The sequence below is a fragment of the Arvicola amphibius genome, chromosome 2 (genome assembly GCF_903992535.2).
Source record: "Arvicola amphibius chromosome 2, mArvAmp1.2, whole genome shotgun sequence".
Classification (NCBI taxonomy): Eukaryota; Metazoa; Chordata; class Mammalia; order Rodentia; family Cricetidae; genus Arvicola; species Arvicola amphibius.
The window spans coordinates 182,214,637-182,241,955 of NC_052048.2; the positions used below are offsets into that span (position 1 = coordinate 182,214,637).

The 27,319-nt window shown below is 38.9% G+C and overlaps 1 protein-coding gene across 6 annotated transcripts in view; it reads right to left on the minus strand.

The window, feature by feature from the left end:
* Positions 1-26,751, minus strand: part of Cnot4 (CCR4-NOT transcription complex subunit 4) — a 107,371-nt gene extending 80,620 nt beyond the window's left edge. For all 6 annotated transcript variants that reach the window (XM_038317935.1, XM_038317933.1, XM_038317934.1 and 3 more), the window contains exon 1: positions 26,533-26,751. The gene's annotated coding sequence lies outside the window, so the exon portion shown is untranslated. The remainder of the gene's footprint in view (positions 1-26,532) is intronic.
* Positions 26,752-27,319: the final 568 nt, after the last annotated feature.

Here is a 27,319-nt window from a genome sequence, read left to right on the forward strand (position 1 = left end):
GAAAAAAAAAATCAATGGAATATATATAATTAAGTTGTTAAACTGGCCTTTATCAAAGCCAAAGGAAAGTCAATAGCAAATAATTTCATGCTTTAAATTCTTATCACTGGATAATGGAGAGTCCCTATCTCAAATACAAACACACAAAAATCTCATCACTGGTAAGTTTCAAAACAAAGACACCAACATCTCCACTACTTTCAGAAAAGAGACATCAAAATGTAAATGGATGGAAAGAATTCTGGAGTTCACTGATTCCGAAGTCCTACAACAGCAGAGAGAAATGCCTTTCAATTTGCTTACAGAATACCTAAGCAATAAAGCTTCAGTCTTTCATAATTCACAAAGATTACAAGTGGGAAATTAAACAAAATTAAAATGACAAAAACTACACAGGGCAAAAAATATGGCTGTCTAAAATGGAAGAATCAAATTCTTGATAAAATTTTGGTGTGTAATATTTGAGGTAGAGAAAAGAATTTCATAGAAGTTCAAAACTAACATGCTAATGTCAGACACATGGTACATGCTTGTGATTCCAACTATATCTGTCTCTTTATAAAGGAAAAGTAGCACACAAGTCAGTCACAGTGATTAAGGCCTGTGATCCCAGAACTAGGGAGAGAGAGGCAGGAAGGTTTGAGATCAGCCTGTTCTACATAGCAAGTAGGCTATTTAGTGAAAGTCTATCTGCAAAAAAATAAGTAAAATAAGGCTCAAGATGAGAAGCTTCAGTTTGTAGAGGGGATGCTTACTACAGACAAGTAATTGGTCAAAGTTTTGAGGACAAATAATGGACTGCTGAAGTGTTCAGCCATAAAGGAACATTTGTATCACCTACCACCATCCTCTTCCAAAGCTCAAGAACACAGCTGAAAAAGAAATGGGAAAACAAGAATATCAAAGCCAAAGGATGGTAAGGAGTGTCGTGAAATGCTGTTCTCAGGGCGTAATATGGCTGCTGCATCCACGAATTCAAAGTATCAGTGGTTACCTGCATTAGACTTGCACAAGACTTTCAGAAGACTGAGCCCATCAATACTCCATCAAGAACAGCCATCTTGCCGGGCAGTGGTGGTGCATGCCTTTAAAATCCCAGGACTCAGAAGGCAGAGGCAGGCGGATCTCTGAGTTCGAGGCCAGCCTGATCTACAAGAACTAGTTCCAGGACAGTCAAAGCTACAGAGAAACCTGTCTTCAAAAAAACATAAACAAAAACAAAAACAAACAAAAAAGAATGGGGAAGAGGAACGGGAGAGATGACTAATCAGTTAAGAGCATCTGCTACTCTTGGCCACAACAAAGGTTCTTCTTCCACACACCCTGGGCAACTACAACCACCAGATGACACCCTTTTCTGACACTGCATGAATGTAGTACACGGTAGTACACGTACATACATTCAGCCACACATATACACATAAAATAAAGCACATCTATAGAAAGTGAGGGAGGCTAGAAGAGGGGCTCAGACTTGTTCTTGCAGAGGACCCAGGTTCAACTCCCAGTACCCAAATGGGAACTCATGTCCATCTCTAACTCTAGTTTCTCAGTTTCAAGTCTTCTTTTGCCCTCTGTGGGCAGCAGGTATGGTGCACATATATACATACATGCAAGGCAAAACACTCATACACATAAAATAAAAATAAATCTAAAAATAAAAGTGGGGGAAGCTTAATGTTGCTATATTTACCAATATATTAGTTTAACTTTACACAGACGATAATCTGTTCATAAAGTCTGTTGGAGGTCAGAGAGGCAGGAAAGAGAAAAATGCATTTTAAAAAATCTCAATGGAAGACATGTCTGAAAAAAAAGCAAAGTTCAGTAAAGGAAGATTTTTTTTTTACACAGTAGGCTGTCATCAACCTCTATAGTTACAGAAATCTGAAAGAGTTAACCAACTATGAGGAGGGAAGAGGTCACCAGGAAACCCATAGGTCAGCCATGAGACCAGGCAACAAACATGGTAATATATATAACCACATTGCCTCCCCATCACAATTATAAAGGGTATTAAGTAACTGCTAAAAATGCTGCTTGTAGGTTTATCTTATACCTTCACTTTTCAAAGTATGTGCAATATATATATATATATATATATATATATATATATATATATATATATATTGCACACACACACACACACAAGTAGAAAATACGAATGCTATGGTAACTTTAAAAAGCTACTGCTTTAAAATGAAGCCAGGAGTGGTGGGCTACATCTATAGTCTGAGGGGGGTTAAGGCCAGTCAGAGCTACATATTCAAAGCATGTCTCAAACAATATAAATAATTATAAGCAAAAGGGAAAAAAAGAAAGTTGACAGAAAACAACAAAATGAACTTTTAACAAAAAATGTTAAGGACTAGTACACTGTTCTCAACTTGCACTTTTATACTTAACATACACTGGAAATTCTTCTATCTTGAGAGATACTCCTACTTCATTTTTCTTGTTAGCATAACATATTCCATTGCATGGTCACACAGAATTTAAAAGATTTCTTACTACTGATCCTCTGTTTTCAATCCTGTGGTCCATACCCTTTAACACACACATTTATATATTCCCTAAGACTTAGTCTGCTTAACAATAAAATCACTGATATTACCAAACTTACATGTTTACCTAAAGCAGAGAAAAGTCTGATATTTTACATGAGCACGTTATTCTGATATACTAAAATCACATGTATTTATAGTAATTTCAGATGTTTATATTAACATGTGTGAATATTTTTATTAATAGATGTGATATAAACATTCCCTATAGACATGTTTGCATTCACTAATATACTAAAAAACATATTTGCCAATATTTTCTCTAGTCATTATAATTTTTTTTATTTGAGACAGGGTCTAACCATGTAGTTGATATCGGCCTAGAACTTACTTTGGAACAGAGGTCAACTTCAACCTCCAAACCCTCCTGCCTATAGCTGCTAGGTACTAGAGTACAACTATGACTTAACACATTTGGCTAATATTTTTTAACTATAGTTTTTTAATTACTTTATTTATGGGAAGACTCATGGTTGGTCAATCTCTACTTGCACCATGTGGGCTCCAGCAATTAAACTAAGGTTGGAAAGCTTGGTGGCAAGCACCTTTACCTGCTGAGCAATCTACCAGCCCTTAACATTTATTTTTCACAGTTCTTTGTTTTTGTCTTGTTTTATTTTTTAACTTATTTATGTGGAGCTGGAAAGATGGCATGGCAGCTAACAGCACTTACTACTCTTGTAGAGGACCCAGGGTTTAGTTCCTAGCACATGGTGGCTCACAAACACCCCTAACTGAAATTTCAGGTTTACGCCATCACACCCAGCTTTTTGGATCTGTATGTGCTGAGGATCCAAGCTCCCAATCTCACATTTTGCATGGCAAGCATCTTATGCACAGAGGCATCCCCCCAGTCCCTGTGAAATGTTTTACTGAAAATATATGTATTAATAAACTTAAATAAGCCATGGTCCTGAGTTTACAAGCAAGCATTCTTCAAAATAATGTTAGGATGAATTGACAACCAAATCTTTTTGATACTCTTCAATAACTAATAAAACCATCCCATCAGATATAAAAGGCTAAATTTTAGTCAAAAAGCAAAATTAGTACAATATATGTACTTTGTTTGGGTTTAATTTTGTTTTTATGTGTAGGTTCCTGAGTGTATGTCTGTGCACCACACACAAGCAGGGGCCCTCAGAGGTGAGAAGAGGGCACTGACTCACCAGGAACTAGAGTTACAGACAACTGTGAGTTGCCATATAGGTTCTGAAGGCTGAATTTGCAAGAGCACCCAGTGTTATTAACCACTGAGTCACGTTTCCAGGCCCTACATTCTTTAAAAATTTTAAATAGCTTTTGTTTATGTGTCTGTTTGCAACTGCCACAGTACATGCATGCGAGTCAGAGGGGAACTTTCAGAGTAAATTTTCTCCTACCATGTAAGTCCCTGGATTCAACTCAGATAGCTAGGTATGACAGCTAGAGCCTTTACCCAGACTCATTTCACCAACCTATTATACACACTTTGAAACTGACATAAGCATCCTAATAATAAAAATACTGGGAATATAACATAAAGTAACCTTTTAAAGAATTAGAAAGAAAACAAACTGAAAATGATGAAACTTTGGCTATACTTACTAGAAAAAATATTTTCCTGAAAATACCAATACAATTGGCAAATCTGACCAACTGTCTGTGTATTAATTAACACAAAGCTGGAATATCTACAGAATCAATTCTTAGGAATGAAACTCTTTCATCAAGAATATGCAAATACGTAAAAACTTTTAGTTTGGGCAGTACCAGAGTATTAAACAAAACTACAGCAATCTACATTCTCAGTAAAGTCAAACAATTTAATCTAACAAAGTCAAACAATCTAACATGTAAGCATTGTAATAATCTTAAATGTTTGAATTAGCTTGAGATTGATAGATTTTATAATGGGAAAATTTCTTTCAAAATAAATTATGAAGAAATATAAAAGATATTTATATAATAAATGTTAGTATAAGAACTGTCTTCAAACTACTAAGAGTTATCTAAAAACAAGTTAACATTCTTTTTCTTAAAAAAATCAAGATAATATGAAAATAATAAGCAGATATTTATTTTAGGGGTTTTGTATTATAAGAATATTTTTCATTTCTTTTTTGAGATTTTTCTCCAGAATTGTTGTTATGCTGATTCTCTGTGACAAAAAGTTCTAGGAGTTTAAGAATAAAGAATCTTGGCTCTTTATACCACCCAGGCTTGATTTTCTGTCAATGGCCCACCCACTTTTCTGTTGTCTAGCGTCACAATCTTTGCTTCAGCATTCACCACCACTCTCTACATCGGGTCATTACATCCTACTGACTTCATTTCTTCAAGAAATCTGTTTCGGTCTCCATTTGAACTGGATTACTAACAGAGGACCTAAAGCAATCTGCATTGACTCTTATGATTTCTCTGCTCTAGAATTCATGTATTGTACATTTGTCTAATTTTCTTCAAATGAAAGCTTATCAAACACATATGTAATATCATACATATTAATTGCTTAAATATTTTGTCAAAAATGCTGATTCTAATTCACTATGACTATAGAATTTTGTATTTCTTTCTTTTTTATTTATTTATTTATTTATTATATATACAATATTCTGTCTGTGTGTATGCCTGCAGGCCAGAAGAGGGCACCAGACCCCATTACAGATGGTTGTGAGCCACCATGTGGTTGACTGGGAATTGAACTCAAGACCTTTGGAAGAGCAGGCAATGCTCTTAACCTCTAAGCTATCTCTCCAGTCCCCAGAATTTTGTATTTCTAATAAATTCTTAGGTAGTGCCAACGCTTTAAACTACATTCAAGTCACTGTTAGATTAAGAACCTTTGCAGGGCAGTGGTGGTACACACCTTTAATCCCAGCAGAGGCAGGTGGATCCCTGTGAGTTTGACACAAACCAGGCCTACAGAGTGAATTCCAGGACAGGCTGTTACACAGAAAAACCTCGTCTTAAAATACAAAAAAACAAACAAAACAACAACAACAACAAAAAAAAAACCCTTTAAATTCTAGTTCTAGGATACACAGATAATGCATGGACATAGGCAAAACACCCACACACATAAAAATAATAAATGGGAGGGGCCTTTAAACTAGTACTTAATTTTGCTCAAATTTCAATTCTTTCCTGCAGTTTTAGGAAAGTGTTCTTCTTATACTGCCTAATCCTATTGGCTCAGAAAACACCCTCACTCTCACTGCTGGCCGTACATGTTCACTTTGCCTCTGTAGTCCTCCTGTGTAGATGTGTTCCTTGGGTTCGTTTAAACTTTCTTTACCACTCATGCAAGTAATATCTTTCACAACTCTAAACAAATTAATCCTGCTCACATTCTTTGACTTCCCGGTTTTCTGAATTTCAACAATACTCCCAATTGTGGCTATGGTGTCTGTTGTTTTACACTACGAGAATTACTGCACAAAGCATTCCTCTTAGGGACACAGATTTTTCTCATTTATTTCCCAACAAAATGCTTAATATGTAGTTCATGCCAGGTGTGGAAGTGCATTCCTTTAATCCCAGTACCCAGGAGACAGAGGCAGGTGGATCTCTATGAGTTTGAAACCAGCCTGGTCTACACAGCAAATTTCAGGCCAGTCAAGGTTATATAGTGAGACCCTGTCTCCCACAACACCAAATGAATGAATGAATGGATGGATAAACAAACAAACAAACGAGGAAAGGCAATTATCCAGGTCTGGGCATATAAATTAGTAATGCAGCACTTGCCTGGCAAGTACAAAGACCCTGGGCTCGCTCAGTGGTGGTGGCAGAGGCACACACCTTTAATCCCAGCACTCAGGAGACAGAGGCAGGAGAATCTCTGTGAGTTTAAGACCAGCCTGACTATGGAGTGAGTTCCAGGACGGTCAGAACTGTTACACAGAGAAACCCTGATGTATCTATGATGGTGTTCCCAAGAAAGACCAATCCTGCATGTGAGCAGCATCCATGGGTTAAGATCTCCAACTTAATAAAAAAAAAAAGAAGAAGAAAAGCAAATTGAGTGCCAGCATTCATCACTTTGTTTTCTAACTGAACACAATATAACCAGCCACATCATGCTCCTGCTACCATGCCCTCTCTGTATCTTCAACTATATCACCTCAAGTTGTAAGCTAAAATTATTTTTCCTTCCTAAAGTCAGTAATTTTGTCAAAGCAACAGACAACCAGCCTGCAGTCCTAGCTACTTGGGAAAGTTGAGGAACTTGATCACCAGTTTGAGGCCAGTCTGCACATCCTATCAGAGCCTATCTTGAAAAGAAAGAAAGAAAGAAAGAAAAGAAAGAAAAGAAAAGAAAGAAAAGAAAGAAAAAAAAAGAAAAGAAAGAAAGAAAGAAAGAAAGAAAGAAAGAAAGAAAGAAAGAAAGAAAGAAAGAAAGAGAAAAGCTTTCAGATTTGGCTCAATGGTAGAGTGCTTGCCCAGTACCTGTGAGGTCCTAGCTATAAACTTATGCTGATAAAAGAAGTAAAAGATTTAAGTAATTCAAGAGCATTACCATGCTTACTGATTGGAAGACCTAACACAGTAAAGAAACCCAATCACCCCCAAACCTACAGGAATAATACAATTCCTAGAAGAAAATGAAAACAAAAGCAAAAAGCTTTTGCAGATACAACTGGGCTTACAGAATTTATACAGGAGGGGAAAGTCCTAGGATACCTATGGCAGTTTTATAAAAACAGTCTAATGGGAAGACTTACTCTTCCCAATGTTAAGATTTATAACACACTGCAATACTAGGGAAAGAGATGTACAGACTGATGGAAGAGGAGAAACCCCAGAAAAAAAAAGTTTGCTCAAATATGCTTACCTGATTTTTACACAATTTTATACAAGCATTCAATGGAGGAAAGAAAGTGTCCCCTGCCCCACTTTTCTTTTTGAGACAGGGTCTCTCTGTAGCTTTGGAACCTGTCCTGGAACCAGCTCTTGTAGATCAGGCTGGCCTCGAACTCACAGAGATCCGCCTGCCTCTGCCTCCCGAGTGCTGGGATTAAAGGTGTGCGCCACCACCGCCCGGCTGGAAAGAAAGTCTTTATAACAAATGATGCTGGGATGTGAACGCTTACTACTCGCAAATTCAGTCAACTTGAAATGGACACACATTTAAACATAAAGTATGGCGGTGAAGGCTCCAAAGCTACAGAGACACCTGGTCTCAAAACCACTCCCCCCCAAAAAGTGTGGTGATATATGACTATAATACTTAGGAAGCTGAAGCAGAAAGACTGTGAGACTATCTCAAAACACCACCACCCTTCTTACTACTACACAGAAATAAATACATCTCCACCCCTAGCCTTCCAAACCCCCTTTATCTTAAAATTTTTTCAGAACTCAGCATTAGACAAAGGGTACTTGGAGAACACAAAAGTCATATCTACAAAAGCGCCTCATCAAAACTTTTGCTGGGTGTGGTAGCTAACAATTTCAATTCCAGCACTCGGGAGGCAGAGGCAGGGGGAGCTCAAGGACAGCCCCGTCTATTCTATATAGTGAGTTACAGAACATCCAGGCCTACATGGTGAGACCCTGCCTCAAAATAACAAAATAAATAAATACGCATGTGCTCTGTAAATAACACTAAAGAGAATGAAATGGTATTAGAAACTGGGGCAAAATATTTGTAAACTACTTTTTTGTGTGTGATACAGAGTCTCTCACTCTGTAGTCTAGGTGATTTGGAACTCACTATAGCCCAGGCTGGCCTCAAACTTGCAACTATCTTTTTACCTCAGTCTCCTGAGTACAAGGATTACAGGTGTGAGTCACACTCAGCTTGCAAATTAAATTTTTAACAAACTTATATCTAAAGTATACAAAGAATGCTCAAAACTCAACAAGAAAAAGTCAATCCAATTGGAAAATGGGCAAAAAACAAATAGGCAAAAGGCCAGTAAGTATACAGGAAACTGTCTCCTTGGTTTGTGGAACATGCCTATAATTCTAGCACTTTGGAGGTAGAAAGGATTATGAATTCAAGGCTAGACTGAGTGAGAAGCCAGACTTCCAAACTAAACAAAACAAGATATTTCAGTATCTTTAGCTATGAGGGATTGCAAATTTACATGCCTATCAGAAGGACTCCAGTTAGAACAGTGGTGCAATGTCTCACAGTCTTTTCCTATTGCTGTGATAGAACGCCCTGACCAAAGTAACTAAGGGAGGAAGGGTTTGCTTAAACTCACAGTTTAATGTAGACCCTTATGGTAGGGTAGTCAAGACTGCAAAAGCTTGAAACAGCAGGTCACACTTTCGTCTGCTCCTGGTTAGAAGAGGAATGTATACAAGCTACTCAGCTCCCCAGTTCCATTTACACAGTCCAGGATCCTAGTCGGGGAATGGCATCACCCAAAAAAATTTTTTTTCTAATACATCTGAAGCTGGGCAGTGGTGGCATACGCCTTTAATCCCAGCACTCGGGAGGCAGAGGCAGCCAGCCTGGACAGAGCTAGTTCCAGGACAGGCTCCAAAGCTACAGAGAAACCCTGTCTCAGAAAAAAAAATAAAATAAAATAAAAATAAATAAAATATATCTGAGCTCAGGAGTCAGCATCCTTGGTTTTAGTATTAAGATGGGGAAAGAATAAACTCTGAAACTTTTAGTTTTAAATGTCTTCATCAAAACTCTTCTGGATAGGGCTAGAAAGATGGCTCAGCTCTTAAGAGTGCATACTGCCCTTGCAAAGCACCCAAGTTCAGTTCTCAGCACCTACACTGGGCAGCTCATGACCCCTGTATGTAACTTTAGCTCCAGAAGATCCAACCCCCTCATGGTCTCCATAGGCACCTTCACACACATAAAAACAAAATAAATAAAAATACTAAGTATTTTTTTAAGTAAAGCTGGGCAGTTGGCACACACCTTTAATCCAAGAATTCAGGAGGCAGAGACAGGTGCATCTCTGAGTTCAAGGCCTGGTCAACAGAGAAACTTCTTGTACAGTAAGGGGTACATAGGAAAACCATGTCTTGGGGGAAAAAAAGGAAGAAAAGAAGGAAGGAAGGGAGGAAGGGAGGGAGGGAGGGAGGGAGGGAGGGAAGGAAGGAAGGAAGGAAGGAAGGAAGGAAGGAAGGAAGGAAGGAAGGAAGGAAGGAAGGACAGATGGACTGAAAGTGTCTTCCAGGCATAGACAACAGCCCAAAACCAGGCTCTAGGCCTTATCCCTGATTCTTTATTGCCTTAACGTCCTCAACAGTGCATGATAACAATAGCTACTAACTAAATGTGTAGCATACACCACACAGTGTTTTAAATATTTTTTTAAAATCTTTTTTTTTTTTAAGCCAGGCAGTGGTAGCACATGCCTTTAATACCAGCACTCGGAAGGCAGAGAAGGCGGATCTTTGTGAAGTCGAGGCCAGCCTGGCCTACAAAGTAAGTTCCAGTCAGGGCTACACAAAGAAACGCTGTCTTAAAAAAACCAAGCCAAAAGAAAAAAATGGTTTTTCTAGATTTGATTTTTTTTTTTATGCTATGACTATTTTGCCTGCATATGTGTATCTGGTACACAAGGAGGTTAAAAAAAAAAACTGGAGTTACAGACAGTTGTGAACCACCCACATAGATGCAAAGAGCCAAACCCAGGTCCTCTGTAAGAGCAACAAGTGCTCTTAACCACATCTCTCCAGCCCCTAGGTGCTCCTTCTTAAAAAATACACGTTTATTTATTTGTAGAATGGATGGATGGATGACATGGGGCACATGTGGAGCCAGAGTTCAACTTGCAAAGACCCATTCTCTCCTTTCACCACATGGACTCCACATAGGCTCCAAGGATCAAGCTTAGCAGCAGCAAGTGACTTTACCCAGCGACAGCCTACCTCCTTTGTAAAAATGGAAAAACAAGACACAAAGAGATTAAGCAAATTTCCCCCAAGAACGCATTAACAAGGAGCAGGGCACTGGACCAGCGTGTGTACTATGAAACCACCTTTTGTACTAAGAAACCTAAGGACATCATGTTTCTCTTCTCCAAAGAATAGAAATTCTTCAGGTACATAGAAAATAAGTATGAATACTATTCTACTTTGCTTTCTTACCATTTTCATGACTGAATATCATTACAACAGTCTCCATTAACTACCTCCTTAACTTCCTGACAATTTATATTTCCATTCCCAGTGTACTCCTCTGGACTTTGCCAAATTTCTTCTTTCTTGAAACTTTACTGGTTCTCTACAGTAACAGTATTCTGGATCTTCCTATTCATATGTTCGATTTCTCTCATGGGAGTAACCCATGGAACATTAATCTCTTCCTTTTCTACCCAAGATTTCAACCCCTCCATCTTCCTTATACCTCTCCAACTTTTTTTACCAATACCTCGGAAAGACAGGAGCCCTTAAAATTGCACCTCTTTATCTCATTTTCTTTTCTTTTCTCTCTTTCTCTCTTTCTTCTTTCTCTCTTTCTCTTTCTCTCTTTCTTTCTTTTTGTTAGAATTCTCACTACATAGGCCAGGTTGGCCCAGGAACTTGCTATATAGCTAGACCGGCCTTTAAGTCCCTAGCTTCCTTGCCTTAACCTCCTTACATAACAAGCCTGACGACCTCACCAGCCCTCAGTATCTCTTAAGGTTATTTATCTGATAGAAATTGAGGGCTTACTATCAGATTCTATTTAGATCTCTTGATATATCAGTGAACAAAGGAAAAAATAGCCTCTGTCCATACAAAGTAAAGTAATTCTGCACCACAAGGACATTAAAATGGACTTGTAGGACTGGGGTGGTGGTTCAGTGGTAGAATACTTGTCTACCATGGTTCAATCTTCAGAATTGAACAAAGAAAACAAAACAAACCTTTCCAATGAATAATATTTTATACACTCCTGACTTAAAAACTCCATCAGCAAAAAGAATGATTTCTTCTATCAGCCACAACTATATATCACTGCCTTAGTTCAAAACACTTAATAATCATTTTCTATCTTGTCTAATCAGTTTTTTTGTTTTCTCCCTGATTCCAAAGAATTCTAGCAAGCCAGTCCTATGATTATTCTTCAAACACATTGCCTGTCTTTCCATTTTGTCAAGTAACTACTGAAAACATATGTCCAGCTCCTAGACAAAAAAAGTGTACTGAATACAAAGACAACTTCAAAACTGAAAGTTTCTTGATTCAAATGTATTCTAACAACAAACCTTTATACAGAGCTTACTATATACTGAACACCATTTTAATAAATTAACTCATTTATTGTAAAAAAATAACCCTAGGTCTTTTATGAATGATAAAACTGAGACTCAGTAAAGTAACTGTCCTAGGTCAGGAAGTGACTTTAAGTGGTAGAGCCAAGATTCACACTGTCTGATTCCATCAATACAGCATGTAGCTGATAAAACAATGAATAAAAGCAAAGAGTTCAAAGGACTCACATTGAAAACTACAGACTAGCTGAATATAATATTCAACTATTAAGTAATTTTCTCAGGACTAGAAAAGGCTCAGCAGTTAAGAACACTAGTTGTTCTTCCAGAAGACACAAGTTCAATTCTCAGTACCCACAGGGCAGCTCATAACTACCTGCAACGCCAGTCTCAAGGAATCTGGTACCTATTCTAACCTCTGCAGGCACCAGCATACACACAGTATATAAAAATGTCAGATAGGCAAACAACCATACAACATCTAAGACTGGGCATGGTGGTACATACCTATTTCCAGCGCTGGGGAAGCAGAGGCAGGTGGATCTGTGTGAGTTCAAGACCCTAAACTACATAGTAAATTCCAAGCTAGCCAGAGCTAGATAATGATAACCTTGCTTCAAAACAAAAAAAAAAAACAAAAAAAAAAACAAAAAAAAAAAATTCAAGTAAGTTAGTCCTTTATCTCAAAAACTTAAAAAACAGTATTTTCCTTAGTATCATGACAAGGTTTTAAAATTTTTTTAACATTTTGTTTTTACTTATTTATAAACTTTGCTTATATTTATAAATGTGTGTGTGTGTGTGTGTGTGTGTGTGTGTGTGTGTGTGTGTGTTTGGGGGAGGGGGTATTGAGAAGTTACAGGCAGTTGTAACCCATCTGATGCAGGTGCTGAGAACCTAGTAGCTCCTCTGGAAGAGCAGGAAATGTTTTTATCCACTGAGCCATCTCTCCAGATCTGCATTCCAAGTTTTAAAAAAAAAAAAATTTTAAGCAAGGTCTCACTCTATAGGCTTGAAACTCAGATCAGGCTGGCCTCAAGTTTGTGACATTCCTCCTGCCTCTGCCTCCTGATGGCTGGATTATAACAAGCATGACTTACCACTCCTAGCTCTAGACTCAGTAATATAAAAAGAAAAGAATAGGGTTGGGGATGTAGCTCACTGGCAGTACACTTCAGTCAATGTAAGGAATCCCCAGTACCAAAAAGAAAAAGAAGAAGAAAAGAACACAATAATAATCCTCTTGTTGCCTTGAAATTACAAATAAGAAAAAATAATGTCTAAGTCTTCATTGCTAATGTGAGACAATTTTTTTAACAGACAAAGGTTTCCCCTAAAATAACTTATCTTGCAAAATGCCTGGGTGTAGCAATGTTCTCTATATGCTTGAAATTAATAGGTAAGTCATGGAGTTGGAGACATGGGAAAGTGGCTAAGAGTACTTCCTAGTCAGTCTCAGAGTACCCAAGTTTGACTTCCAACACACATGCCAAGTATCACACAACCACCTATAACTCCAGCTCTAAGCCATCCAATGTCCTCTTTGGCCTGTGCAGACACTCCCACATGTGGTATACATTCACACATACAAACACAGAGACACACAAAAGGTTCTCCTGCACAAATTCAATCTTAAAATGTAACATTAACACATTAAAAAGAAAACATGCTTTAAAAAAATTCACAAAAAGAAGGCAAACGGTGTTTTGTGTTTAACAACTATAACTAGATAAATAGATTTTAAAAAGTCAAAATAGCTCTGCCAGCTAGACATGGTAGCACATGCCTATAGTTCCAGCACCACAGAGACTGAAGAAGCATGTCTGACGTCAGCCTGGGCTATATAGCAAGATCCTGTAGCACAAAACAACTGAAAACAACGACAAGACAGCTAGCGCTCACACAACACAAAAATGACGGCCTCCGAGGGCAGAGGCGGGTCAAGCAGATGATAGGCTGCACGTCCCTGAAATGCTTGAAGGAGGGCTTCAGAGTTAAGATTGAGGGAGATCCTAGAGTATGTGTGTGTATAAAATGAGACAGGTAAAAAATTAAGATCAGTACATAACTATAAACATGAAAGTCATTTTATTTCATATAAACCTTTAAACTTAAAGACTTGATATTCTAAGAAAAACTTTTAGTCTCAGTATATCTTATCTGCCATTTGACTGTGGTTTCTCATGTGAGGGAAGTATGGAACTTCCCACTATGGTTATCAGGTTAATGTTCCAGTTTCAGTTGGGAACATTTTGGAATTTGAAGTTAGGGGTAATCAACTTGTATTTCTCAATAATGTACATTACATCTTGGTTTTTATTGTTATTAATATTACACAAATGCCACAACACCCATAGCATTAGGTAGATCTTTTATAAGCAAGGAAAAAATGACTGATAAAAGTGTAAATTTAAAATTCTAAGCACTTTGGGCTTCAGAGAGTTTTAGCCTTGATTGTGAGAAACTTTGAGATTTGTAAGTTAAATACAACATAAGAATATTTCAGATACTGAAGTAATCAAAAAGTAAAAGTAAATATATTTATTATTCATCTACCATTCAGAAAGTTAAAAGAATCCCATGTATACACACACTTTAAAACACAAAGTAAAGGCTCTGGAGAGATGACTCGGCAGTTAAGAGTACTGGCTGCTCATGTAGAGGACTGGGGTTCAATTCCCAACTATACAGTGGACCACAGTCACCTGTAACTTCTGTTCCAGAGCATCTGATACCCTATTCTGACCTCTACAGGGACCAGGTACACACTTAGTGAATAGACATACATGTAAGACAAAACATTAATACAATAAAAGTAAGTAAAGACATAAAACTTAAAAAACATGAGTTGGGCATAGTGGCACACACCTTAATCCCAATACTTGGGAGGAGGCAGGAAGATTAGAAGTTCAAGGGTTATCCTCTGCTACAAGTAGCTTTCCAGAGGCTGGCAAGAAGGTTCAGTAGGTAAGGGACTTGCTACCAAACCTTATGCCATTAAGTTTGACCTCTAGAATTCAAATTGTAGAGGGAAAGAATTCCTAAAAGCTGTTCTCTAAACTCCAAATGCACCCCATGGAATGCACATGCTCACACAAGTACACAATAAATAAATAAAGGACTTAAAAAAATTCAAAGTAGGGCAGGGGCACACACCTTTAATTCCAGCACTAGGGAGGCAAAGCAGGCGAATCCCTGTGAGTTTGAGGCCAGCCTAGTCTACAAGAGCTAGTTCCAGGACAGCCAGGACTGTTACACAGGGAAACCTTGCTCAGAAAACAAACAAACAAACAAAAACAAAGTGACTTTCAGGCTAGCTTAAGCTACATAAGATACTGTCTCCAGAAAGGAAGGGGGGAAAAGATGCAAAGAACAGGGGATACACTCAATAGTATAGTACTTGCTAGCATGAGCATGGCAAGACACACAGAGGAGGGGAGGGGAAAGAACTTTAAAATGTGAAAATTGCCTTAACAAAATGAAGCATGCTGTCTAGAAATATACAATAGTTGAAGAAAGTTGATTTAATGAAGGTCAACAAACTAAATATTTTCAAGGGTCTCAGAACAGCAACAACACATACACATAAACACACACGCACACACACCAAAACAAACATGGTTTATGTTTAACCAGATTTTTTAAAATCTGTATGCAGCACTGGCCTGTGTTCATGTATATGTGCACATGTTTGAGCATGTACATGTGGAAGTCATAGATGGACACTGGCATCTTCTTCAGTCACTCTCTGACTTACCCACTGAGACACGCTTTATCACTGAATGTAAAGCTCAGGGACTCAGAGAACTCCTTTCTCTGCCTAAGCTGGAATTACAAGGGCCCAACATACTCAGCTGTTTTTTTTTTGGGGGGGGGGGGTTGTTTGTTTGTTTTTTCAAGTAGGTGCTAGAGATCCAAACTAAGGTCCTAATGCTTATATGGCATTTTATCAACCAGGCCATCTCCTCAGCCTCCAAGAGTACTTTTGTAAAACCAAGCATATCAGAGTAAATCAAAAAATAAATTTTCATTTCACAATGTCCTTATACTCTGTCACGCTGACCTTAAAATCCTATTCATTCAAGCCAGGTGATGGTAGCACACACCTTTAATCCCAGGACTGGGGAGGCAGAAGCAGATGGATCTCTGTGAGTTCGAGGCCAGCCTGATCTACAAGTTAGTTCCAGGACAGGTGGCACCAAAGCTACACAGAGAAACCTTGTCTCAAAAAGAAAAGAAAAAAATCCTATTCATCCTTAAGAGAAGCTCGAGTTTTCAATATTTAATGTCCTTATTAATCAGAATTTTCTGCCATTCTTTCTGCCTCATCAAGCCATCATTAAACTTTAAAGATACCTAACAATATTTCCTGAGTGTACTTATTCAATATAAGCAGTCTCATAACTTATCTATACTAATAAACACACAGAAGCAGATAAAATAAAATTCACTGTAAAAAGTGGTCAGGCACTGTGGCACATACTTGTAGCCCCAACACCATAAGAGACATGGGTAGAAGGATCATTCTAAATTCAGCATACTTTGTAGCTCTACAAAGCGAGACTGTCAAAAAAAAAAAAAAAAAGAAAAAGAAAGATGCTTTACTTTTTACTATCTTAATGTTTCATGTTTTCCTCACTATTACCCAGTGAATAAATATCTAAAATTGTTTTAAAAAACTGAATTTCTTTTTTAGGTTATTTGTGTAATCATGTATCACTTCCTTACTGAAAAACTGCTTCTATATTAGCCACAATAATGTTGGCCTATAGTCCCAGTTACTCAGAAAGGTGAGGCAAAAAGATGACTTGAGGGGATTGCAGCTCAGCAGTTAAGAGCACTGCTCTTCCAAAGGTCTTGAGTTCAAGTCCCAGATGAGACCTAGTGTTCTCTTCTGGCCTGCAGGCTTACATGTAGGCAGAACCTTGTATACAAAATAAATAATTTTTTTTTTTTGGTTTTTCGAGACAGTGCTTCTCTGTAGCTTTGGAGCCTGTCCCGGAACTAGCCTTTGTAAGCCAGGCTGACCTCAAACTCACAGAGATCCGTCTGCCTCTGTCTCCCCAGTCCTGGGATTAAAGGCGTGCGCCAATACCACCTGGCAAATTAATTTTAAAAAAAAACAAAACAACGATGACTTGGGCTGCACCCCAGCCTAGAAAACATAAGACTACTAGCAGCAGATAAGGGAATGACCTTGTAAAAAAAAATTTCACTTTATTATAAAAGACAAGAACAAGCCGGGCAGTGGTGGCACAGGCCTTTAATCCCAGCACTCGGGAGGCAGAGGCAGGCGGAGCTCTGTGAGTTCAAGGCCAGCCTGGTCTACAAGAGCTAGTTCCAGGACAGGCTCTAAAAAGCTACAGAGAAACTCTGTCTCGGAAAAAAAAAAAAAAAAAAAAAAAAAAAAGACAAGAACAACATATTTCCTTAGTCCTGTGTTCTAATGTAAACATGATGTGTTGGGGCTTAAGGAAGAAAAGAGACTCTGGGACAGGAGGGATGGCTTACCTTTCAACCAGGCATGTTGCCCTTGCAGAGGACCTGAACTCAGTTCCCAATACCTACATCAAGACGCATGACCACCTGTAACTGCAGCTCCCAGAGCTCCAACCCCCTTTTCTGGGTCCCATACACACTTAAAATCTACACACAGACACACACATGTACGAATAAAGATAAATCTTTTTTAAAAAAAGGCCATTCCACCTCCATTCTTTAATGTTTCTCAGAACAGCTTCCCCACTGGTCTTTAATATTTCAAACAAAATTAAATCGTTAACCCCAAATTATTCTCCTAAAAAATACCACCATGTAACTCCTGACCCTTACTTTTGGGGGTGGGAGGTCCCTACCCTCTTTGTAGACTAAATTCAACCGATTCTAAACATATACTTCATAAACCAACTCTACTGACACAAAATAATCTGCTACAATCCAAATTAACACTTTCTTCCAGAAAAATCAGACTTCTTACATCCTCCTCACAAAGTGTTTGCTCATGCTTTCATCACCCACATGGAATGTATGGAATGTTCTTCTGGAGATGCTCTGAAGATACACTGAGTTCATATTCTTTATTTAAGTCCCACTTTCTTCATGAAGCCTCACTCCTACAGCTCTGATGTGAAGACAATGGACTCAACTTAATGTGTTATATACACTGCTTGAACACTGCTCGAACAGTCCTGGTTATTATAAAGTATTCTTGTCAAGATAAATGCAAACTGTCACTATCCAGCATGTGGGTCCATAATATGCACTCAACTACTTAAAAAGATGACTGCATGATCTGATTAAAATTCAAAGTATTTGATTATGTCAAAAGAGTTCTAGTACAAAAGAAATAATGTGGTGATTAGGATTTTCATCCAAGTGGTGCAGTGTCAAGAGTATTAGGAGAAAAGGTAAAGTGAGTGGGGTAGAGACGAAACCAAACTGACTGTGAGCGCTCATCTTTGAGGCTCAGTGACAGCCACATCACAGTTCATAATTACTTCCTATTTGATGAATTTTTTTCACGAAGTTTTTGTTTTTGGTTTTCTCTTGGTTTTTCAAGACAGGGTTTCTCTGTATAACCTGTTTCCTGGCTGTCTTGGAACTCGTCATATAGATCAAGATGGCCTTGAACTCAGAGATCCACCTGTCTCTGCCTCCCGAGAGCTAGGATTAAGCACCACATGGATTCTTTTTTTTTTTTTTTTTTTTAAAGAGAATTTGATCTGGTTAGAATGCTTTCCTACATTAATCCCACATCAGAGGTCTGATCTCCAAAATATACAAAGAACTCAAGAAATTGGACACTAAAAGATCACATAACCCAATAAAAAAAATGGAGTACAGACCTAAACAGAGAACTCTGAACAGAGGAATCTAAAATGACTGAAAGACACTTAAGGAAATGTTCAACATCCTTAGTCATCAGAGAAATGAAAATCAAAACAACTCTGAGATTTCATCTTACACCTGTAAGAATGGCCAAGATCAAAAACACTGATGACAACTTATGCTGGAGAGGTTGTGGGGAAAAGGGAACACTTCTGCATTGCTGGTGGGAAGCAAGCTGGTACAACCCCTTTGAATGTCAGTGTGGCGATTTCTCAGAAAATTAGCAAACAACCTTCCTCAAGACCCCATAATACCACTTTTGGGTGTGTGTGTGTGTGTGTGTGTGTGTGTGTGTATCCATCCAAAGGATGCTCAATCGTGCCACAAGGACATGTGCTCAACTATGTTCATAGCAGCTTTGTTTGTCATAGCCAGAACCTAGAAACAATGCCCCTCGATCAAAGAATGGATAAGAAAAATGTGGTACATTTATTTTATTTTTATTTTTTTGGTTTTTCGAGACAGAGTTTCTCTGTGGCTTTGGAGCCTGTCCTGGAACTAGCTCTTGTAAACCAGGCTGGTCTCGAACTCACAGAGATCCGCCTGCCTCTGCCTCCCAAGTGCTGGGATTAAAGGCGTGCGCCACCACCGCCCGGCAAATGTGGTACATTTACACAATGGAGTGGTACACAACAGAAAAAAAATGACAGCTTAAATTTTGCAGGAAAATGGATGGAACTAGAAAACATTATTTTGAGTGTGGTAACCCAGACACAGAAAGACAATTATCACATGTACTCACTCATAGGTGGTTTTTAAATATAAAGCAAAGAAAGCCAGCCTACAAACCACAATCCCAGAGAATTTAGACAACAATGTGGACACTAAGAGAGACTTACATTGATATAATCTACATGAGAAGTAGAAAGTATAAAAAGACAAGTTTCTCCTGAGTAAACTGGGGACCTGAGAGAGGATTGAATGGAGGAGGGGAGAGGCAGGGATGGGAGCAGAGAAAAATGTAGAGCTCAATAAATATCAAAAAAAAGAATGCTTTCCTAGCACATATAAGCTCTAAATTCAAATCTTAGATCCCCACCTTCCATTAAATAATAATAAAATACCATCTTAATTTCACTTGAAATAATACACACAAAATACATTATAATACCTTTTTTCCAGGGGGTTACTCATGTTATGGATCACTAGCACCTCAAAAACAAACAAAAGGTTTGCTTTGGTTTTTTGAAACAGGGTATCACTATGGAAGCCCAAGTCAGTCTCTTAAGTATTGACATTACAGGTCTATACTAGCAGCACAGGCGCGCGCCTTGAATTCATGATGATGGTGTCTGACCTGCACTACCAGGCCTAGATGGTAATTAACTTATTTATCCAACAAATATCTAGAACTCCAATGACAATAAAAGAAAGGTTTCTACAAAGATCCAATCTGACAGGGAGTTTGCAGCATCTATATTCTTTTCTTCAAGTTATTAAAAGTAAACTGGAGAAATATATGTCATCAAAATATAAGAAATCTCCATGAAAAGTAAAATTAATCCTACCACCAAAGCAATACTGTCTATATTACACACTTTTATTCAATTTTGGCATCTGCAAGTGGTACAAACAATTGCTGAAAATTTAAAAAAAAAAAAACAGAAAAAAGTCAAGTGAAATATGGAAAGCAGCAAACTAATTTTAGTTTTTTAAAATAGAGAAAAAGCTGCTACAACCAAGGTTCAATAACCTAAGTCAGCCAATGTCAAGTCAGTAAATTCACAATCTAAAGACATCTGATGCCCAAACAGGGAATGAATTAAATAGGTTCCTTAATTATATGAAAATAACATCTTATTGAGAGACAGAAAAACATGCTTAAGAATTTCCAGATACTTGGCTTAATGACAAGGTATCTGTTACTGTTAAGGAAATAGTCCACCCCTTGGCAATGTCATTAGATAGCTACCATTCAGATTCAACCACTGCTTTTTCTACATCATTTGCTAATCCCTTCTACAAGCAGTAATATAAAAACTACTATTTTTAAGTAATGTTTTTTTTTCCCCAATTACGTTGGGTTTTAAGCTTGGTTTGGGGGTTTTTCCCCACCTATACCCTTTTGTTTGTTATTTTGTTCTGTTTTTTTTGAGCCAGGGTCTCACTGTGTAGCTCCGGCTGTCCTGGAACTCACTATGTAGACCAGACTGGCCTCAAACTCAGCTCTGCCTGCCTCTGTTTCCCAAATGCTGGGACAAAAGGTATTTGACCTTTATTTTTACACACTGGTTTTGCAAACATTCAATTTGATCATTTAGATTCCTAATTCTATTCCATTAACTGCTTAACTTCTTAAGAGATGAGGGTTTTTTTTAGTAACCATACCACACAGTAAGTTTCTGAAGTGATATCTAACACACATGCTATTCAAATAGCAAGGCTTACCCTAGTAACAATACATCATCTACCTATCGTTTAATGCAATTAAAGCTTAAAAGAGGAGAATTTTTCTATATAAACAGCTTAATAATAAAGAAGCCATCCTCACAAATATACTGAGATAAAAAAATCATTTCAGATTGCCTTAAACTCATACATCTTTATTTTAGGCTTTCCTCTTCTGACAACATAAAACCATGCAAATAAATTACAACAAAGATGTAGCTAAGTAGTAATATACTTGCTTCATATAGACAAGGCCAGAAATGTGTTCCTTAGCATGGAAAAACTAAACAAAACAAAAATGTCAGGGGCCAAAAAATGTTGAAATCGCCCATTAATAACTTTGGGCTCAGGAGGTGGAGGGTGTCAGGACACCAAACCAATCAAACAAACAAATAAACAAAAAACCCACAAAACTTAAAGAACCAGGGGGGGAGAGGATGGCTTACATGGCTTTTGTTCTACAAGTTTGAGGATCTGAGTTCTATCCTCCAAACTCACTGGGCATGGAATGCACTTGAAACGTCAGGCCTGGCTAGACAAAGACTAGGGAACCCTATGCTTTCAAGGAGAGCCCATCTAGCCTAATTGGTGCATTTCAAGTCAATGAGAACCTCTGTCCCCATTCCTAAAGCTGCCACCTGAAGTTGCTCTCTGTGCGCACACATGGATCTGTGCGAACATACAGTCACACACGAGAGAGACACATATGAATCTGTGTGAACACAGTCACGCACAGAGAGACACACATGAATCTGTGTGAACATACAGTCACACACAGAGAGACACACACAATCTGTGTGAACACACAGTCACACACACAGAGACACACATGAATCTGTGTGAACATACAGTCACACACAGAGACACACATGAATCTGTGTGAACACACAGTCACACACAGAGAGACACACATGGATCTGTGTGAACATACAGTCACACACAAAGAGACACACATGGATCTGTGTGAACATACAGTCACACACAGACAGCCATTATTTTTTAATTCTATAAGAATGATGTGGAGAACTCACTACATCACTACATTTGAAAAAGTTGTATTTTACTACACAGTCTTTTAACTAAAGAACTCTACGAAATTAGCTGGGCATGGCGGCAAAAGCCTTTAATCCCAGCACTCAGGAGGATCACTGTGCATTCCAGGCCAGCCTGGTCTACAAAGGGAGTTCCAGGACAGTCAGAGCTGTTACACAGAGAAATCCTGCCTTTAAAAAAAAAATTTTCAAGTCTATAAAATGAGATTAAAATTTTGAAGTAAAATGTGTAAATACCCACAACGTGATCAAAGAAGTATATTATGCTATCATAATTCATGTAGTCTCAACTTTTGAGAAAAAAATACATTAAATCTTTAAGTTACTAGGATTACCATAACTTTCTTTTCAAGAATGGGTATTTGTAGACGTTTCCCAATAACTCTAAGGGAATATACAGTTTATAAAATGTTAGAATGTGTTACGAAGTTTTATCCGATACATCCTATTCCTGTGGGATGAAAACCATTTACAAGTTCCATTTAGATTAAGAAATCCTTTGGGAAATGTATGTAGTACATTCTAGTTATTCTGTTTCTAGAACAGCAAAAACCTCTGTAACCTATTTCCCTACTGTTTTTGTTTCAAAACCAACTTAGTTCACTATAACTTCCTTGCCAAAAAGTCAAGGAAATATTAGAGGTAGTGACAGAACTATTTAAATTTTCAGCAGAGATTGAAGCTTTCGCAAATTTATAACCTATCACACATTCTACAAAAACAGTATTTATTACTTGCAGTCATATTTTTTTAAAAAAAATCATTAAAATGAAGAGTGTATCTTCATTTTAAAACAAAGAGTACGGAAAGAAAAAAGAAAAGCTTCTAAAAACCAAACTGCTTAAATGAACTCTCTTTCATTCTCTTAAGACAAAATCCTTTTTACAATAAAACTCCCTGAAAACTACTGTCGAGCATTCAGGAGCCTCCATGTTCCAGCCTAGAACCACAAAATAAATGTAAAACTCCCCTGATGCTAACTCATCCTTTGGCAACACCTTCTATCTTTTCCTGAGTTATCCAGGACTGGTTGTATGGTAGCTCACACCTGCAATCCAGCCTAAAGAAGCTGGAGCACGAATGGTCCTGTGTTTCAAGGCAGCTTATGCTACACAGTCCAGGATAATCTGAGCTACAGAATTAAGACCTTGTTTCAGAACAAAACCAAATTAATGGGTTGCAAGTTATCTCTAGCATTTCCATTTAAATGAAGTTGACAAATGTTACAAAACAATTTTATTTTATACTTTGCTGTTTGTCTGTGTCTCTCATCATAATCAAATTAAAGGTTTGTCTATGCAACTTTCTGGGAAATTATATGGTAAGTCAACTTTAAGTAACTCATGTTAAAAATCTTACACAAACAATTCATTTGAAGACTTCAATTATTTAACTTGGCAGAAAGAATTCCAAATTATCAAAGGAAATCATTAAGTATGAAGCTGCCATGTTGAAAATGTCACAAATCTACACAAAAACATTTATAAAATTCAGTTTATTTCCTATCAATGTGCCAAAGAACTTTTACATCTTCTCTAGACATTCTAAAGATTCCAATAAATTCACTTTTATTTCAAAAGGCTAGAAGTAAGAATTTAATAACCCCAGAGGAGAGGAAAAAAAACAAGATATTTAGTGAGCCAAATACTTTTACAAGAGAAGATGTATTAAAAACTCAATCACCCCTTCTATCAGTCAAAGAGTCCTCTCCTTAGAACAAACTGCTTACATTCAGCCAAGTATGACTGCCAAGAGTATCTAGACAAGATTGTTCAAAGTGGCAAGCTTTCTACCAGCATCTATTTTTTACTTGGAGTTGAAGACAAGTTATTGATAAACTAAATGAAAGTTATTTCTTAAAAAAAAAACAAAAAAAACAAAACCCTTCAAGTTCTGCAATATAAATTGCTTCCAAGTCTCAGAAAAATAGAGATTTATTCAGTCTTGCCAAATAAGGGCTTAGGTAGCTAAAAGTAAAAAGAGCTTTAGCCAGACTCAGGAGGGCACTCCTAGCACTCAGAAGGCAAAGGCAGGCAGATCTCTACAAGTTCAAGGCCAGCCTGATCTCCAGTGTTTGTTCCAGGCCAGTCAGAGCTACATAAAAACCCTGATTTAAGGAAGTAAAAAAAAAAGAAAAAGAAGCCAGGCAGTGATGGCACTCGCCTGCAATCCCAGCACTCGGGAGGCAGAGGCAGGCGGATCTCTGTGAGTTCGAGGCCAGCCTGGTCTACAAGAGCTAGTGCCAGGACAGCTTCCAAAACTACACAGAGAAACCTTGTCTGGAAAAAAAAAAAAAGAAAAGAAAAGGAAAGGAAAGAAAAGGAAAGGAAAACGAAAAACAGAAAGAAGCAAAGCAAGCTTTATGAGCAGCTTTTCTAACCATTGTTTACATTTTTTAAAGACTTTTTCACAATAACAGAATGTAACACCAAATGCAAGAATACTCAAAATTGTATAGGTAAAATATGTAAAACTTACAATAACCCAGTAATATCCAAAAGTGTCTAGAGGAACCGTATTTGTATTTACATGTAAAGTATTACTGTTTTTTTTCCAGTAAGAGACAAACTGCATGAGACTGTTACTGTGACTTTACTTTCACATACTATGTATGTACACATACAAAACAAAATAAAACAAAGCAAAACAAGCATTGTCTTTCAAGACAGGGTTTCTCTGTGTAGCCCTGTCCTGGAACTTGCTCTGTAGACCAAGCTGGTCTTGAACTCAGAGATTCCCGTCTCTGCCTCCCAGGTGTGGGATTAAAGGTGTATGCCACCACCACCTAGCTACATATATATTAAGAACACAATATGTTATGTTGAAACATGACATGTGTGTCTCTGACCTACATAATCCTATTTGTTTTTCTGGTAATTCTTCTTTCACCGTGGTGTATTATAGCAAAGGCTCTGGCTTCTCTTTATACAAACTAAACATCTCAATTTTGCGGTGACTATAAGTCACCCTAGCTCTTGCAGTTCTTATTCTTACTATAGGAGATAACAGCTAAGTGCTACTATATGTGCACAGCTTTATGACTTCTTTTCTATGGAAAAAAATAAGGAATTTAAGTTTACCCCCCAAAATATCAACTTCTTGCTTGCATACAAACTCAATATATACAACTTAGAAAGATAACACCTATCCTAGAAATGTCAAAAGAGGGAACTTCCCACATTAAGAGAAAAAAAAAGTCAATTTACACTTAGCCAGAGAGGAAATCTCCACCCAAATCACAAATAGATGTTATCAATTAACCTAAACATCAATATAACGTAGGTAATAACCTATTCTCAAAAGGAATCCGCTACCCGCATATAATCAAAATACCAGTTGTATTTGCATGCAGTGTTCGGAGGAATTCTATGTGTGTGTGTGTGCCAGACTCATCCTGTTTTGAAATGCTAAGCTGTTCTTCACGGGTATAATCAGCGTCCACATCAAGTGTCCTGAGGAAAGGCAATTCAGGAGAAGGCTGGGTGGCATGGAGAAGGCCAAAAATAAAAAGGGTAAAAAAAAAAAAAAATGGTCCAACAGAGCGAAGGAACAGCAGAAAGATCGCACAATGCAAAACATTTCTCTCCTGAGTAGCCTGCAGAAAAATCTTCTCTCTTAACCCTAACAGTATCCTACCTCACGTCATTCACTTCCCAACTTCCTTTACTTTTCAAGGGACAACAAGGGGCATCCCCCCTCTTCTGGAAGTGTGTGTGGAAAAGCTCTCTGGACAGGAGAGAGGGAAGGAATCGACTCTTCGCAAGAAGGTTGAGAAACAGGTGGGTTACACGGAGCAACGGAGCGGCAACACAATTTCGATACTCACGGGGTGGCTTTATATGACAGATGTGACTAAAAGACGGCACGTCGGAATCAGCTCGGGTCTGGCAGACAGACTGGGGCTGACTGCACGCACTAGAGCGGGGGGCAGAGCCTAGATCCTGGGCGACATCAGTGGAAAGGGGCAAAAAAAAAGAGAGAGAGAGAGAGAAAAGAAAAAGAAAAAACCCAAGCACCAAGCAGGACGGGTGGGCAATAAGCAGAAGCACCGGTCAGAGTAGAAGGATGGTTCTGGCTTGAGAGAGCAGGGCCAGTTGGAAAGGACGTCAGAGGGGATAGGGGGCTGGGGAACCAAGGAGGACCGAGACCTAAGGACACAGTTGCCAGAAAAATGCGGGAATAGCTGGCGATGAGAAGCCCTCTCGGCTCCTCAATTGAAGAAATTCTCGAAGGAGAGCCGGCGCCCGCCGCCGCGCTGCCTCCAGCCCGGCTGCCTTTTCCTGGTGGTAACTGCTGTGGCGTAGAGGGGAGAGGGAGGAAGAGGAGGAGGAGGAGGAGGCAGCCGGAGCAGGAGGAGGGTGAAGGCGAGGCGGGGGGTGGGGAGAAAGGGGGGTGCGGCCTGCACAGTCCCAGCGAAGCCTCCGCTCTCTCGTAGCCGGTCAGCCCCGGGTTTCCCCTAAGCCCAGCCCCGCAGACACTCACCCGCCTGTCTTGCCTCGCTTTTCCCTCAGCCGACTCCACGCGCTGCCGCGTCCTCACAGGAGACCAGTGAACCAGAGTCGGCGAAAAAACTCTTCAGAACCGGGCCTGACTGCTTCAGTGAGTCCGACCTTTACGGCTAAGAGAGAGAGAGAGAGAGACTCTCAGCTTTCGGTGGGTTCCACAGCTAGACGGGCCACCATCTTACATTAGGGTAAGACTCCTCCGGTCTCCGGTGCGCAGGCGCATGCCGATCCGGCTGGGAGGGGCGGGTGAAGGGCGGGACTAGCGGCAGGCAACCGAGTGGGAGGTTGCGGAGGACTGAGCCGCTGCACCCTGGGAGTTGTAGTCCTCGGAGAGCAAGCGCCCCGGGGCAGGCCGGGAATTGAAGTCATCCGTGGAGAGGGCAGTCGGGAGCTCGTACCTCACGTGGCTCCTGGAGCGCCGGCTTTCTTCTTGTTTTGCTTCCTCCTCTGGCGGCGTGTGTTGCTAGTGTGTCATGTGGTCGGCGGTTTTCATTAATGTTTGCTGAAATGTAGGAAACCAAAGCTCTACGAAACTTAACTGATTTGGAGGGAGCAGGGACGTGTCTTATCTGCCCCGCCCTCCATAGTTAGGTATCCTACGGGGGCGTCGTGGAGGTAGAATCAGGTTGAGGATTGCAAGAGCGCGGGATTTGATCCTAGAGTTAGGACTTGGTACTGTTTGGAAAAGTGAGCGTTCGTTTCCCGGTCTTTGCGCCTCCTGCCACCAGCAGGATTGATCTCATCCTCACGGCAAAATCGCCAGT